Below are 12,790 nucleotides of genomic sequence, written 5' to 3'. Positions count from 1 at the left end.
GCAAATAACTACAAGCTAATTTCGTCATCAGGTGAGTAAACACCGGAGAGCAAAACATATGAACAGAAACATATCACACAAAGCTGCAATCTGCATTGTCTGCATGATTAATAAAGCATCCAGACGTGGACGAATCAGAGCAGCGTTAAATAACATTGTGATACTTCCCGAGGTGTGTTTCTGGAGAAAAAAAGAGAAACAGCTTACAGCAAACATGCTAAATCAACACCCCACCAAATAAAGAATATGTAAAATGCATATACTGTTTCTGTTATGTGCAGCTCGACAGGAACACTGGACCCAAACGCCGTCAATGATGGAAAAGCAACTTTATTGCTAAACAGAATTCCAAAAACAGGCTTCAAAAACCAGGATACAAAACACGCACACAAGATCTTCCACGATCTAGACAAGACGAACCGACAAAGGGGAATGACATGAACAGGACTTAAATACAGAGGGCTGGTGCAGGTGATTGGACACAGGAGGAAACAATCAGGAACAGGGCAGACAATCACAGGGACAGGAAGTGAAGAGAAACAGAGGACACGAGAGACAAGGACTTCAAAATAAGACAGGAAACACGAAACAACACTACAGATCCTGACAGTTTCTGTCTCAAATATGATGAGACAATATAGGATTATGAATATATATATATATATATATATATATATATATATATATATATATATATATATATGTGTGTGTGTGTGCGTGTGTGTGTGTGTGTGGTGTGTGCATAAACTGTATATATAAACATATATGCATGTGTGTATATGTATATGTCTCAAATTTTGGATGGAAATTTGTTTTCTGCTGGTTTGACTCGAAACAAGTAAACACTGGACTACATATTCTTCACATTTGCATCTGCAGCTTGTGAAAATTGCCTTGCGTCATCTTTCACCGTCATTTTCCCGCTGTGTGAGTGTGTTTGTGCAACGAGAGGAGGAGGAGGAGGAGGGGGAGGAGGAGGGAGAGGGGGGGGAGGAGGGGGGGGGGAGGAGGAGGAGGAGGAGGAGGAAGGGGAGGGAGTGTGGTGGGGGCTTTCAGGCCGCCGAACCAGCGAGCGCGAGGGGAGGGGCTTGAGCGAGCAGCCCCTAGTGCGATTCTCCAAGCTCGGCTGCGCGCGTTCTACGGAGTACGCGCGCGCCCCGCGCGGGCACCAACGGCAAAGCCGTGCCGCGCTGACTATGTTGTGAATGAGGGGATGGAGTGACGTCAGCGGCCGAATGTCAACAATGTAGCGACCGAGAGTAGGCGTTCCAGTCGAGTGTAACAAACAGCGGAGACGGAGCGGCACGCCGCGCCGGATCACACACGCACACTTTTTACACACACGCACACTTTACACACAAACACGCGCGCGCGCAGTCGTACGCACAGCGGCAACAAACAGACCGTGGAGTCACACAGAGACGCGGTGTGTTGTTTTGTTTTACTAGAAGAAGTCACCTATATTTCTGCAGCCCGGGAGGCTTTGAGGAAGCGACAGAAGCGAGTCACCATGTGAAAGAACTTATGTGGGAAACGGACGAACGCGCTGGAATACGAGCAGAATAGGAAGTCAAAGGTGAGCTCACGCGCACGCTCCTGTGTCTCGCTGTGATATGTGTGTGCGTGAATGCCCGCGGTTTGTCAATCTCAGTCTATTGTTGACGCTCTCGTATTCCGAGTTGCAAACTTGCATAAGTGTCGCAGCGGTGGGAGAGTCCTGCTCACTGTGATATATGTTGGGGGGGGGGTAATAGTACTTATCGTAGAACCCCCCCCCCCCCCCCCCCCCCCCCCCAGGAGAAAAGCAAAAAAACAACAACAACCGCATGCATGACTAAAGCTTTTTTTGGCGGCGGTGCGAATATTGAAAGCCTGTATATATGTGTCGGAGTGTGAACACGGGTTCAGGAGTGAAACACAACTCTGAACCACATCCTGCTGTGCTTTGAGTCAATGCGCCCCCCCCATTTTTTTTTTTTTTCCCCTTCCTGTGTTTTTTTGTTTGTTTGTTTTTTGCAAAGTAGATGCGTCGCTGATCCCCGGGGGGAGACTCAGGCATGCCGCTGCTTTAACAGCACACACAATATATATATATTCCCGTAAAAGAAGTCGCTTTCTGTCACTTTGCAGCGTCATTAAACGCCTCCCTCGTTCACTACATGTGCATTTGTCCAATTAATCTGCGGCTGAATAGAATACTTATTATTATTAGTAGTAGTGGTGGTGGTAGTAGTAGTAGTAGTAGTAGTAAGCAGTAAGGATTGCACTTTTCGTATTTTTCCCCCAATGATGTAATCACCTGCTCATTATAATATTCCACATGAGAAAAAAAAAATCATCAAAATATTTGCTGTGTAAGGACGAGCCTTGTTTGCTCCGACAGCCAATGGAATCGTCTCAACGGCTCGATGGTGTCGTTTAAGAACCCCATATTTTCATTATCATTAACCCCTTGCGTCAAATGTATATATATACATAAACAGGAGCGAGCGTTTCTCACATCTACTTTCTGTACATTAGAGAACACTGTTTTGATTTTGTGTATGTTTTTAATTCAAGTGGTGACTGTACATCCAAACAGCTGCGCCTTTACGCGAGGTCCTGCATTGTCATGGATGATGTGCTGCAGCAGTGGCTTAGTCAGTCCCTGACAGTACAGCTCGCGGTGTGCTGGTGAATTATGCTGCCAGGGTCTCTCAAGTTGATTTTAAATGAAAATAATTCTAATAAAACGTCAAAAGAATCCACGAACTAATTTGACGCACGCGGGCCATTGAAGGTATTCATTCAGCGCGACGTGTGCGCGCACGCGTGTGTGTTTAATTGTTTTACAAAGTTTCCGATGAGAATGAATGCACGCTTCCGCTGCTTTGCTGAGTCTACTCTCGTGGAATTAAAAAGTAAAAAGGGCAGCGTGTGTCCTCACACAGAAAATAAACAAAAACAAAAATCCCCCCCCCCCCCCGACTCAAAAAGCGGACTTCATTGTGTTTATTTGGGCATACTATTGTTTCATCGCCACGTGCGCGCGACGAGGTGCGCCCAAAATCATAAGGGTGTGATGCTGCCATTTAATGCGGTGATACAGCATTTTGAGGGGGGGGGGGGGGGGGGGGGGATAGTGACATCCACGGTATCGCAGCCTCTTTGTCTGTTTGTGCTGATGCAACGCGATGATGGTGATCATGATGATGATGATGATGATGATGATGATGATGGCACCGAGCTGAGCTGATCGCAGCATCACCGTCCGTCCGCGATGCGTCGCGTTTTCCGCTCTTATTTCTCTAATCGCCAATCAACTGGGCTGCACGAGTCCGAGCTGCAGAGGGACGGAGAAGGTGTCGTAGTAATATTGGCATTAAAAATTAAAAAAGTGTGTGTGTGTGTGTGGGGGGGGTTCTGTAACGTCAACACGTTCGGTCATTCCGTGGCTCCGCTTTCACAACACGTGTGTCGTGCAAGCGGCACTCATGCGCAGTTTTTACGCAGGGGAGAGCCTTTTGTTCTGTACAGTAGCCCCGCTGTCTTTCTTTTTTTTCTCCCATGCGTGGCAATTCCCCCCTTTATTGCAAGGGGGTAGGAGGGGTCCACAAAATGTGTAAACCCCACAGTGACTCAGTCGGGCTTAAAATGCCACTTCATCGTATCTGCCGGCGCTTTGTTTGTCCTGCTAATATTGCCATCTGAAATATGCGGAGATGTGTATTTCTCTGCCTCGTGATTCACTCTGTTCTTTGTACGACCACTATGACCTTGGTAGGAGGTGCTTTACAGTATGTCATTGTTTTTTGTGGTGTCATTTTTATGACATGTTTATTGTATATTCTAATCAGTTTAATGGGCTCATGATTGTATGTCAGTGCATTTGTGCAATGTTTTTAGTCTGAAAATGGAGAATGTGGCCTGTTTTTGTTTAGTGTTTTGTCTTGCTGGAAAACCTCTAATTTAGAGCAAATCTTTTAAAACGTTGCATGCAGCGGCGTTATTGTTTCAAGGCATTCCTCATCCAGAGGACACCTCTCCATTGTTGTGCAGTCATTATTTAGCTCCCATTTATTTATTATTTAATTACCTTCTGGAAATACGTCTTTTTACTTCTTTAGTAGATGTGCACAACAATACAATACTAGCATCACTCTATAGGGCAAGGTGATTATTTAAATCAGTATCAAAATGTGAATACCAATATTTTTCATTGATTTACATGCATTACAGGCAAATACAATAACCTTTACGTCTGATTAAAATTCCATCAGATTGATTCATTTGGGCAGAATAATCCATAACATATATTATATGATATAGTATATTATCACTCTGATGAGTTCTGCCGCTTCCATTAGTGTAAAAACTGCTTTTAAAAGTTCCCATATGTCTTTTGTGGTTATTAATCCATGCTCAATCCACGAAGTTGGCAAAAGCGCAGATGCGGAAATTCAGAAAAAAACAACTCACCAATCAGAGCACAGTGCGTTTTAAGTGGAGGAGGGGCTTAAAGAGAGGCACGAAAAGCCTGCGTTTCAGACAGAGCAGGAACAATGTGTTCGAGTAGCAAAAAAGCAAAAAATGACCACTTTGAGTAACATAAAATCCCATGTTGTTATATAGATACGATGATTATAGTCCGTTATTTTTAAAAAGATCATAATGTGCATACAAAATATGTGACAGCAATTATGAAGCATTACAAACCGTGACCTTATACGTCATTAACATTGTTATTGTTATAAGGCATTATGGAGTATTAGTATAATTATATAATAATTATTAATAATAATTATTATTATTATTATTATACACAGTGCTATATTAAGATTATAATCCATTACCAGTATGTTTATCATTCATTACATAGGATGCGTCATAGAAAATTTATATTTTCTGTAAATTGACGGTCAAATTGTTGTTAAAGTTCATTCATCGTTGTATTTTTTATATTGTTGGCATAAAAAGAGCCGAATGAGTATTAATATACTGGAATACTGGAAGCTACCATGGTAGGTTTTAATCAAACTTCTCTACTGACAAGTTGATAAAACCCCTGAATTCCCAGAAAGAATACCGCAAACATCACTTCAATGTCCAAAATGGAAGCTCCAACCCCATTTGGCCAGTTGCGAAAACATCCACCAAACATTTTGGAAGGTTGCTAAGCTTCCTCTTCCTCCGTTTCAACCGCAAAGTGCGTCAAAAAATAAACGAGACGAGACCCCGCTGAAGTCCCTTTTTTTTTTAGAAAGAAAAGACAAGTCATCGTTCTTATATAACAAGTTGAGCTCAGCTTGGGAACATGTCCCAGTCTGAGCAAGGCTGTTTTGGGGATCTCGACATAATGAGTCCCTCAGGGTTCCCAGCCGCAAGCTGAAATCCCTCACGGCAACAGAATCCCCTCCATGTGACACCCCCCCCCCCCCCCCCCTTCATGCTTTCCATTCTCAACTGTACCGTCCAGGGCTACAGCTCCTCCAGCTTTCCGCTGAGCCTGTAGTAATCACTAATCTTTTTTTTATTTGTTATGTTCCTATCAAACTAATTGAAATGGTGATGACAGAAAAAGGAGCCGCTTGTCTTCAATAGTAACCGCGCACTTATGGGTTAATGATTCATGAAATTACATTTGAAAGCCGGATGGGACGGAGTGATCTCTCCGCGGGGAGCGGAGCGGCCCCTCAATGTGCCGAAACTAGCAGCATTTTGTTGTTTTGTTGTTGATTGTTCTGAATCGTAGCGGGCGTGCGCTTATGAAAAACTAAAAAAGCGGGCCCTCTTATAAAGAATAGAACAAAAAGCTGCAAATCCCCCCCCCCCCCCCCCCCCCCCCATTAAAGGATTGTTTGCATCACTGAGGATATTTGAGTAACCCCCACCAGCTCAGCTCAAACATCCCAAGTCAGTGCCTTGGCCAGAAGAGAGAAAAAAAACATGTTCCCATAGCTCTCCCACGTCAGCACAAAGGCATGTTTGACTGGGCTGCTGCCAGTGTGAGGCGTCGATGGAACAGCACTGCTGGGAGAAATCTAAGATCCTGCTGCACGATACACCAAGAGCTATTGTTTCCCCCCCCTCTCTCTCTCTCTCTCTCTCTTTTGTGATCCCTTCTCCTCGTCTTCTCCCTTCCGTCGGTGGCGATGTGCGACCCGGCACCACGTGAAATCAGATTGCATTATCCCGACTAGACCCGGCTGCCGTCAGTCGGCGGTTCGGTGCTGTGTCTGTGTGTTCGCCGCTCAGCGGAGGCACTTGCCAAGAAGCTATCAAAAATGTAAAACGCCACAGGCTTGTTATGTTTTTTGTCTTTTTTGTTCTTCTTTTGTGTGTGTGTGTGTGTGTGTGTGTGTGTGTGTGTGTGTGTGTTGCCTGTAATAAATTAGCGAGACACGCAAGTCGTCCTGGGTCGAACCTGTTTGAACATCTCGCCCTCTGAACTCTTTTGACTGGATCCCCTTTGGTACCCCGTCCCGCGGTCGTGTCCGTGAGTTTGCAACTGTGCGAAACGCTCTGAGCGAATTGAATGATGCACATCTGGTCCTATTGGCTTTGAGAAATACGCCATTGGAAAAAAGGGCGGAAAGAGGTTCAGTAGCCATTCAGGCAGTTTAGGAGAATGGGCCGTGTGTAAAGTGGCATTTAAAAACACTTAGCACCGTGTAATGACCTGTTTGGATTGGATTAGTGCACTACTACTACTACTACTACTACTACTTCTACCATTACTACTACTACTACTACTACTTCTACCATTACTACTACTACTACTACTACTTCTACCATTACTACTACTACTACTACTACTACTTCTACCATTACTACTACTACTACTACTACTTCTACCATTACTACTACTACTACTACCATTACTACTACTACTACTACTACTTCTACCATTACTACTACTACTACTACTACTACCATTACTAGTACTACTACTACTACTGTCAAAGGACTAGAGAGCATTGCAGAGGTCTGTTTAAAGCGAGCGTCTGAGATGAAGGCTTGGTTTGCACCAAGAGGGATCCAATCACGGTTCAACCTGAGGGGATAAAGTTGAGGGACCCTAGTTACCCAAGTCAACGTCTTCTGCTGTCAGTTGGACAGTTTGGTTGTGAAATTGCTACTACATTGATTAAAAAAAACCAAAAAACCACGAAACTTTAGCATGTGCTCCATATTCACCAGCATATTCTGAAGTTTGAGCTCATATCCTTATGTGACACCGTTTCGTTCTGTCCGCTGACACTGCAGCAACGAAAATGTTTTCCGGCGTTGCTGCAATCATCGCCGCGTGCAAGAAGTGTTTTGTGGGTCGTGTTCACACTCATAATAACGCAGACAGACAGCAGGAAGGATTGTGTGTCAAAGCCACTGTGATACATATGGTATCAAAGTATATGTCGGGCCATGCCAATGGAATTCAGTCATCTAAATACATGCTGGATTGGATGCATTCCAAGAATGGACACTCAGAGACCAGGTATTCCTCTGTAGAGCCCGGAACAGTCCATTTGGTGGGCCAACACTTTCTGCTGACATTTGATTACAACAGATATGTGTGTAATAGTGTGTGTGTTTGCAGATGCTCAAGCTGGAATTGCAAATCTACAAACTGCACTCCCCCCCCCCCTTTTTCTTTTTGTATATTTAAAAGTGTTCTCACTTTAATTTCAGTCGACAAAACCGTCCGTACTGAAGGTGTTGCACGCTCGCTCGCTTTGGCTTAAAAGTGACATTCTTAAGCTAACAAAGGGTAAGAAGTCTGTCGATGAGGACCACGTGAAAGGGTTGGAACCTGGTGTGTAGAGTGTGTCAACTGAGTTTCCAAATTAAAGAGCGATTGGCCGACAATTACAAGTTTGATTTGATTTCGAAAAATATTTTTTATTATGGCTGAGTGCCATTCCCATGTAATGTTTATTTTGACAAAACCTTTTCACTATTTCTCAATGACATACCTACAGTCAGCTGGAACAAATATTTTCTGTAAAATATATCTGTACGGTATGTAATGTTACGTTTATATAAAACTGTGTTTTCCGATGAGTCTCACTGAGTTACATCACCCCACCCTCTCCGTCTGGGAGTAGTGGAAGGTATTTCAAACAATAAGCGGATTCCTGGTACAGGGAGTGAGGTCATTGTTTGACTCTCATGGCAGGACGTTGTTTTTTTGGTCAGAATTCCTCCCTAGATGGATTTATTTGCACTGCTTTGCACATCACACAGACACCCTGCGAACATTCCCCCATTGTACCTGTGAGGCGCAGTAACACGGAGCTCTGACATCTGTGGCTGATGAAGCGCAGTATTAATAGAAAATAATAGGCTCGCTTTTCTAAAGGGCCGGAGTAAACAAATTGTCAAGGGGGAGAACTATTGATCACCCGATACTCGATGTGATCTCTTGTTTGCTTAGTGAGCCCACACAGACAGACAAATACGGTCACAGATGACAATGAGGAACGCTCTTGGCTCGAGCGCTTCATTATCGCTGCACGATTGCAAGCTCGGCAATAACACATAAGATCGTGAACTCTACGGCGCAACATCCATTTTTTTCGGTTTTTTTTTTTCTGCATGACTTGAGAAGTAAATCCAATTTTTCTTTTTCTTCCTTTTCTCTTTTCTCTCTAGTTTTGGGTGGAGCACCCTCTTCACGACTTCATGCATTTTGAGACCACTTACAGTAAACCGAATCATATCTCCTTCACTGGCGTCGTCAAAGCAGTAGAGTGTAAAACAACAAAGCGTGCAGCGTGTGGTTTGGTGAAAAAGTGCAATCTGTAGAGGAGTTTGTCTGAGGGGAGGAGAAGAGGGTTTGGAGGGGGGGGGGGGACGACATCCTGTGAGACCAGCACAGGTGGTTGGGAGGTGGTTTGCGTACTGGTGGGGGGAGCGGAGAAGGTTGTGAGTGTGAACGTGCAATAATGTGCCCACTTCCTGTACCCAGCCCCCCCCCCCTCCCCCGTGCTCTACTGTAAAACAGTCAGCTTACAACGAGATCAGCAGGATTTGCCGGCGGTGGCTTCCTGCCATCTCACAGCAGGCATTCATAGGTGGAGATCGTGCCTGTGCACTCCAGTGTCCCACTGTGCCTCGTACTTCTCCTAATGATGGCAATTCATTTTTTTTCTTCTTTTAAGAATGGCACAGGGCGAGGGGGCCAGAAAGGGGAACATTAATTCGAAGAACAAAAAAAAGAAAAAGAAGCAGTGAAACGAAAGAAATGAACAACGTTAAAAAACCGAGAGCATGACGTCTTCATCCTGATGGGTTTTCCATTTGTTGCACACTCACAGATGTGGAATGGAAAACATGAAAGTCTAAGTGTTGGGTTGAAGTGTGTGTGTGTGTGTGTGTGTGTGTGTGTGTGTGTGTGTGTGTGTGTGTGTGTGTGTGTGTGTGTGTGTGTGTGTGTGTGTGTGTGTGTGTGTGTGTGTGTGTGTGTGTGTGTGTGTGTGTGTAATTTCATGGGAATGAGCAGTTGCGGGTCCTCACGGGGCGTGCTCACATCATGCTTGCTGGAGGAACAAAGGACTTTCGCCCAGCAGGCCACTGTTTGTGTCCCGGGTCAAAACCAAAAGTCCACTTATTTCACGTTGATTTTGTTACGCAACTTGAGCACTAATGCAAAGTTCCAGAAGTCACTTTGTTTAATTTCACTTCACAACTTTAACTTTCACAGCGTGGTGGTTGCAGGTCGGCCGCTCTGAAGCATTAGAACGGTAGTGATCACATGACTACAGAGAACGCCCATCCATCATCGTGCAAATTTCATGTAGATGCATGAATACGGAAAGTTAAATTCGTACACTCGCTGCCGCGACAACCAAAATTGACGCCGATGCCCTGACATCCTTGACGTTTCTTTTTTATTCCTCCAGTCGTCAAATTGCATAAACTAATCATACTAGTTGAGGAAGTGATTACACTGAAAATGACGTTAGTTATGAATAAATAACTTAAAGAGACTTGCTCGTTTGTGCAGGCAGAAATCACAACAGCGCTAGAAAATAAATAAATTCATCCCCTCTTGCATAGTATGAAAAAAAACTCCATCGGCCAGAGTGCGCTCCCTCGTTAGGAAGAGGTGTTAGAATGTGAATCCAGAGTAACGAGAGGAAATGACCCCAGAGCGCACAGCTTTATGGGCGGAAGAAGACAGATGTGGACGTCTGAAAGCCAGCAGGTACTGATTCTCACCTCAAGTAATAAAAGGTGGTTTTGATGGTGTGGCATTCAGGTAAGTTATGGCATTAAAAAACAAAAAAAACATGCAGTTAGTGTGAACCCTGGTGAGTTTACAGGGGGGGTAGGGGGGGGGGGGGTTGTGAACCCAGATGACCCGGATGTGGGCTCCGAGTGTGAGGCAGCAGACTGTTGTTGTGTACCTGAAGCGGTCACATGCAGTCCACCAGCCAGGCCGTGTCATCAAGGACAGATGGGGAAAATGTCAACAGGTTTTGAGTTGTGGACAGCTGTTGATACTGAGTCACAAGATCTGTGTCAGCCAAGCGTGTCAAAACAAGACAGGCCTTTGACTTTTAAACCCGTCTCTCCCATGTTTGATTTTAAAGGGGAGTTTTATATATATATATATATATATATATATATATATATATATATATATATATATATATATATTTTGTTCCCCTTTTATTTCCATAAAATTAGATTTGAGTCTCCAGATGATAACTTGACATGTGTCAACGGTTTTCTCGGCAAGTGCGAGAGACATTGTTACCGCCGCTGTATTATCAGAGGGGTTGGCCATCAGGCCTGAACAATTCATGAAACAAGAGTGGCAATCGCGGCTTTAGCTTGTGACAATGAAATGAACACGTTCTCTGCTGCGCTGCCATAAATAGCTCACAGCCAAGCCACCAGGGGGCGATACAGAAGTTTCGGCCTCACTTTGGGGGACTGTCACGCCTCTGCGGAAAAAAACTCTGCAATCCAGAGTTGAGCAGTAATATCTATTTTATGGGCAAAACAAAAATGCACTGAATTTGTATTGTTATTAATTAGCAGGAATGTAGCACAACGTGAAAGTCAAGTTTATTCGATTTCAACTTGCTACTATGATTTGATACTCTGTACGACGGGCACATTTTGGTCGGTGAAGTCTTCATATTTTAAAGATGCAGAGTATTTGGCGACATCTATCGTTGGGGTTTTAGATTGGCAACCAACCGAAACTTTTCGGTGACAGGCGCAAAAAAATGTGGAAGCCCAATTAGCCCCACCTATCTCGAGCCAGTGTTCGGTTTGTCCGTTCTGGGCTACTGTAGAAACAATGGCGGCCGGCTCCGTGATGGGATCCTTATGTAGATGTGACCGTCTCATTCTAAGCTAACGAAAAATGCAACAATTCAGATTTATTTTGTAAAACAGACGACATACTTGCACAAAATGATATTCCATTTCCACCAATAGATCCCCCTAAATGCCACACGCTGTCACACAGGATGGTTAGCGAGAGCGCGTTTAAAGTTCAGTTCCATAAAAGACAGAAGAAGACGAAGATGGAGAAAACAAAGGCGAACACTGGGAGAGCGGGGAGGGGGATCAGTAGCCATGGCTGCATGAAAGGATGCATGAGTCGGGCCATTTAGATGGATTACAGTAGCTCGGCTTCCTTTTTCATCTCTCTCACGGGGTCGTATCTGGAAGAGAGGAAGCAAATTGGTTCCCATCGTGCTTCGCAAAGCGCTGCTCAGTCTCACTCCGATGGCTGTCTTGAAGAGTGTGACGAGTGCGAGAGGAGCGTTTGAGCTGCGCGTCGAGGCCAACCCTCACAGTCATCTCAACCTCCTCCTCGCCCCTCCGAGGGCGACAGCGACGAGCCCACGGACAGGCTCGTCCAGGTTCAGGTCGATGTGCGATTGGTTATCAGTGGAGATTTCACGACTGATTTGAAAATGAAAGTGAAGGGTTTCTTTTTAGCTCTCACTGCAGCCGAGACTCAACTTCATCATGTCAGACAGTCAATGGTTTTTGACTGCTCTGTCATGGCTCTGATGTTCAACACTTAATTCCACCTGTGTCATTGTTTCATGCTTTACTGTCGAAGGAAGTCGTCGACGCCAATGCCAAATGAATCCGATTCAAGTCTTGGGATTTGTCCCGGTGACAGACGGCGTTTCCTCAGCAGCAGTCGGGATAAGCGGTTGGGGGACAGCAATTGGGATTGTTGAAAAATGATCATCCTCATAATTCTTTCAAAAATATTTTTAGTCAATTGATGAACTCCACGAGATGTGGCTGAAAGCTCTGGAAAAGAGGAGCATAAGTTGACATTTGTCCTGTCGAACTACTATTTCCAAAGTCAAGAAGGAGCACTCAATTGATTGTAGTAATTAAAAAGAGATATGAAGAGGTGCAGCCACAGATGTTGTTTTGAATTAAAATAATAGATCAAAATAGATTACGGTTTAAAGAATTAACATTTAAAGCTCATATATATATATATATATATATATATATATATATATATATATATTTTCAATTGAAAGCTCTTGTTGTAAAAAAGATGACTTATTTATCAGTCTTTAAAAATGTTTTTAAGATGATGACAAATGGCCATTGTAATTTCCGACAATCTGAAACAAACTGCTTATTTTGGCCAACCAACTCTACAAAAACTCAGCGGTATTGGTAGTTGACATCACATTTCAATATTATAGAAATTCTATTTTTGGATAAACGAGTAGCTGATTACCATTACATTGTTTAAAGAGCAAACGTAACTTTAAGGAACAGTGATGTGAAACCTTGAGGTTTTAAAGTCAGA

General features: G+C 43.9%; 1 protein-coding gene across 1 annotated transcript in view; it reads left to right on the top strand.

The window, feature by feature from the left end:
* Window positions 1–1,268: 1,268 nt before the first annotated feature.
* bach2b (BTB and CNC homology 1, basic leucine zipper transcription factor 2b) overlaps window positions 1,269–12,790 on the top strand; it is a 79,970-nt gene continuing 68,448 nt past the window's right edge. The window contains exon 1 of the mRNA XM_034528022.1: window positions 1,269–1,576. The gene's annotated coding sequence lies outside the window, so the exon portion shown is untranslated. The remainder of the gene's footprint in view (window positions 1,577–12,790) is intronic.

Source organism: Cyclopterus lumpus, chromosome 24 (assembly GCF_009769545.1).
Source record: "Cyclopterus lumpus isolate fCycLum1 chromosome 24, fCycLum1.pri, whole genome shotgun sequence".
Lineage (NCBI taxonomy): Eukaryota > Metazoa > Chordata > Actinopteri > Perciformes > Cyclopteridae > Cyclopterus > Cyclopterus lumpus.
Note: the sequence above shows the minus strand (reverse complement) of the source record. Positions and strands in the feature narration are given on the sequence as shown.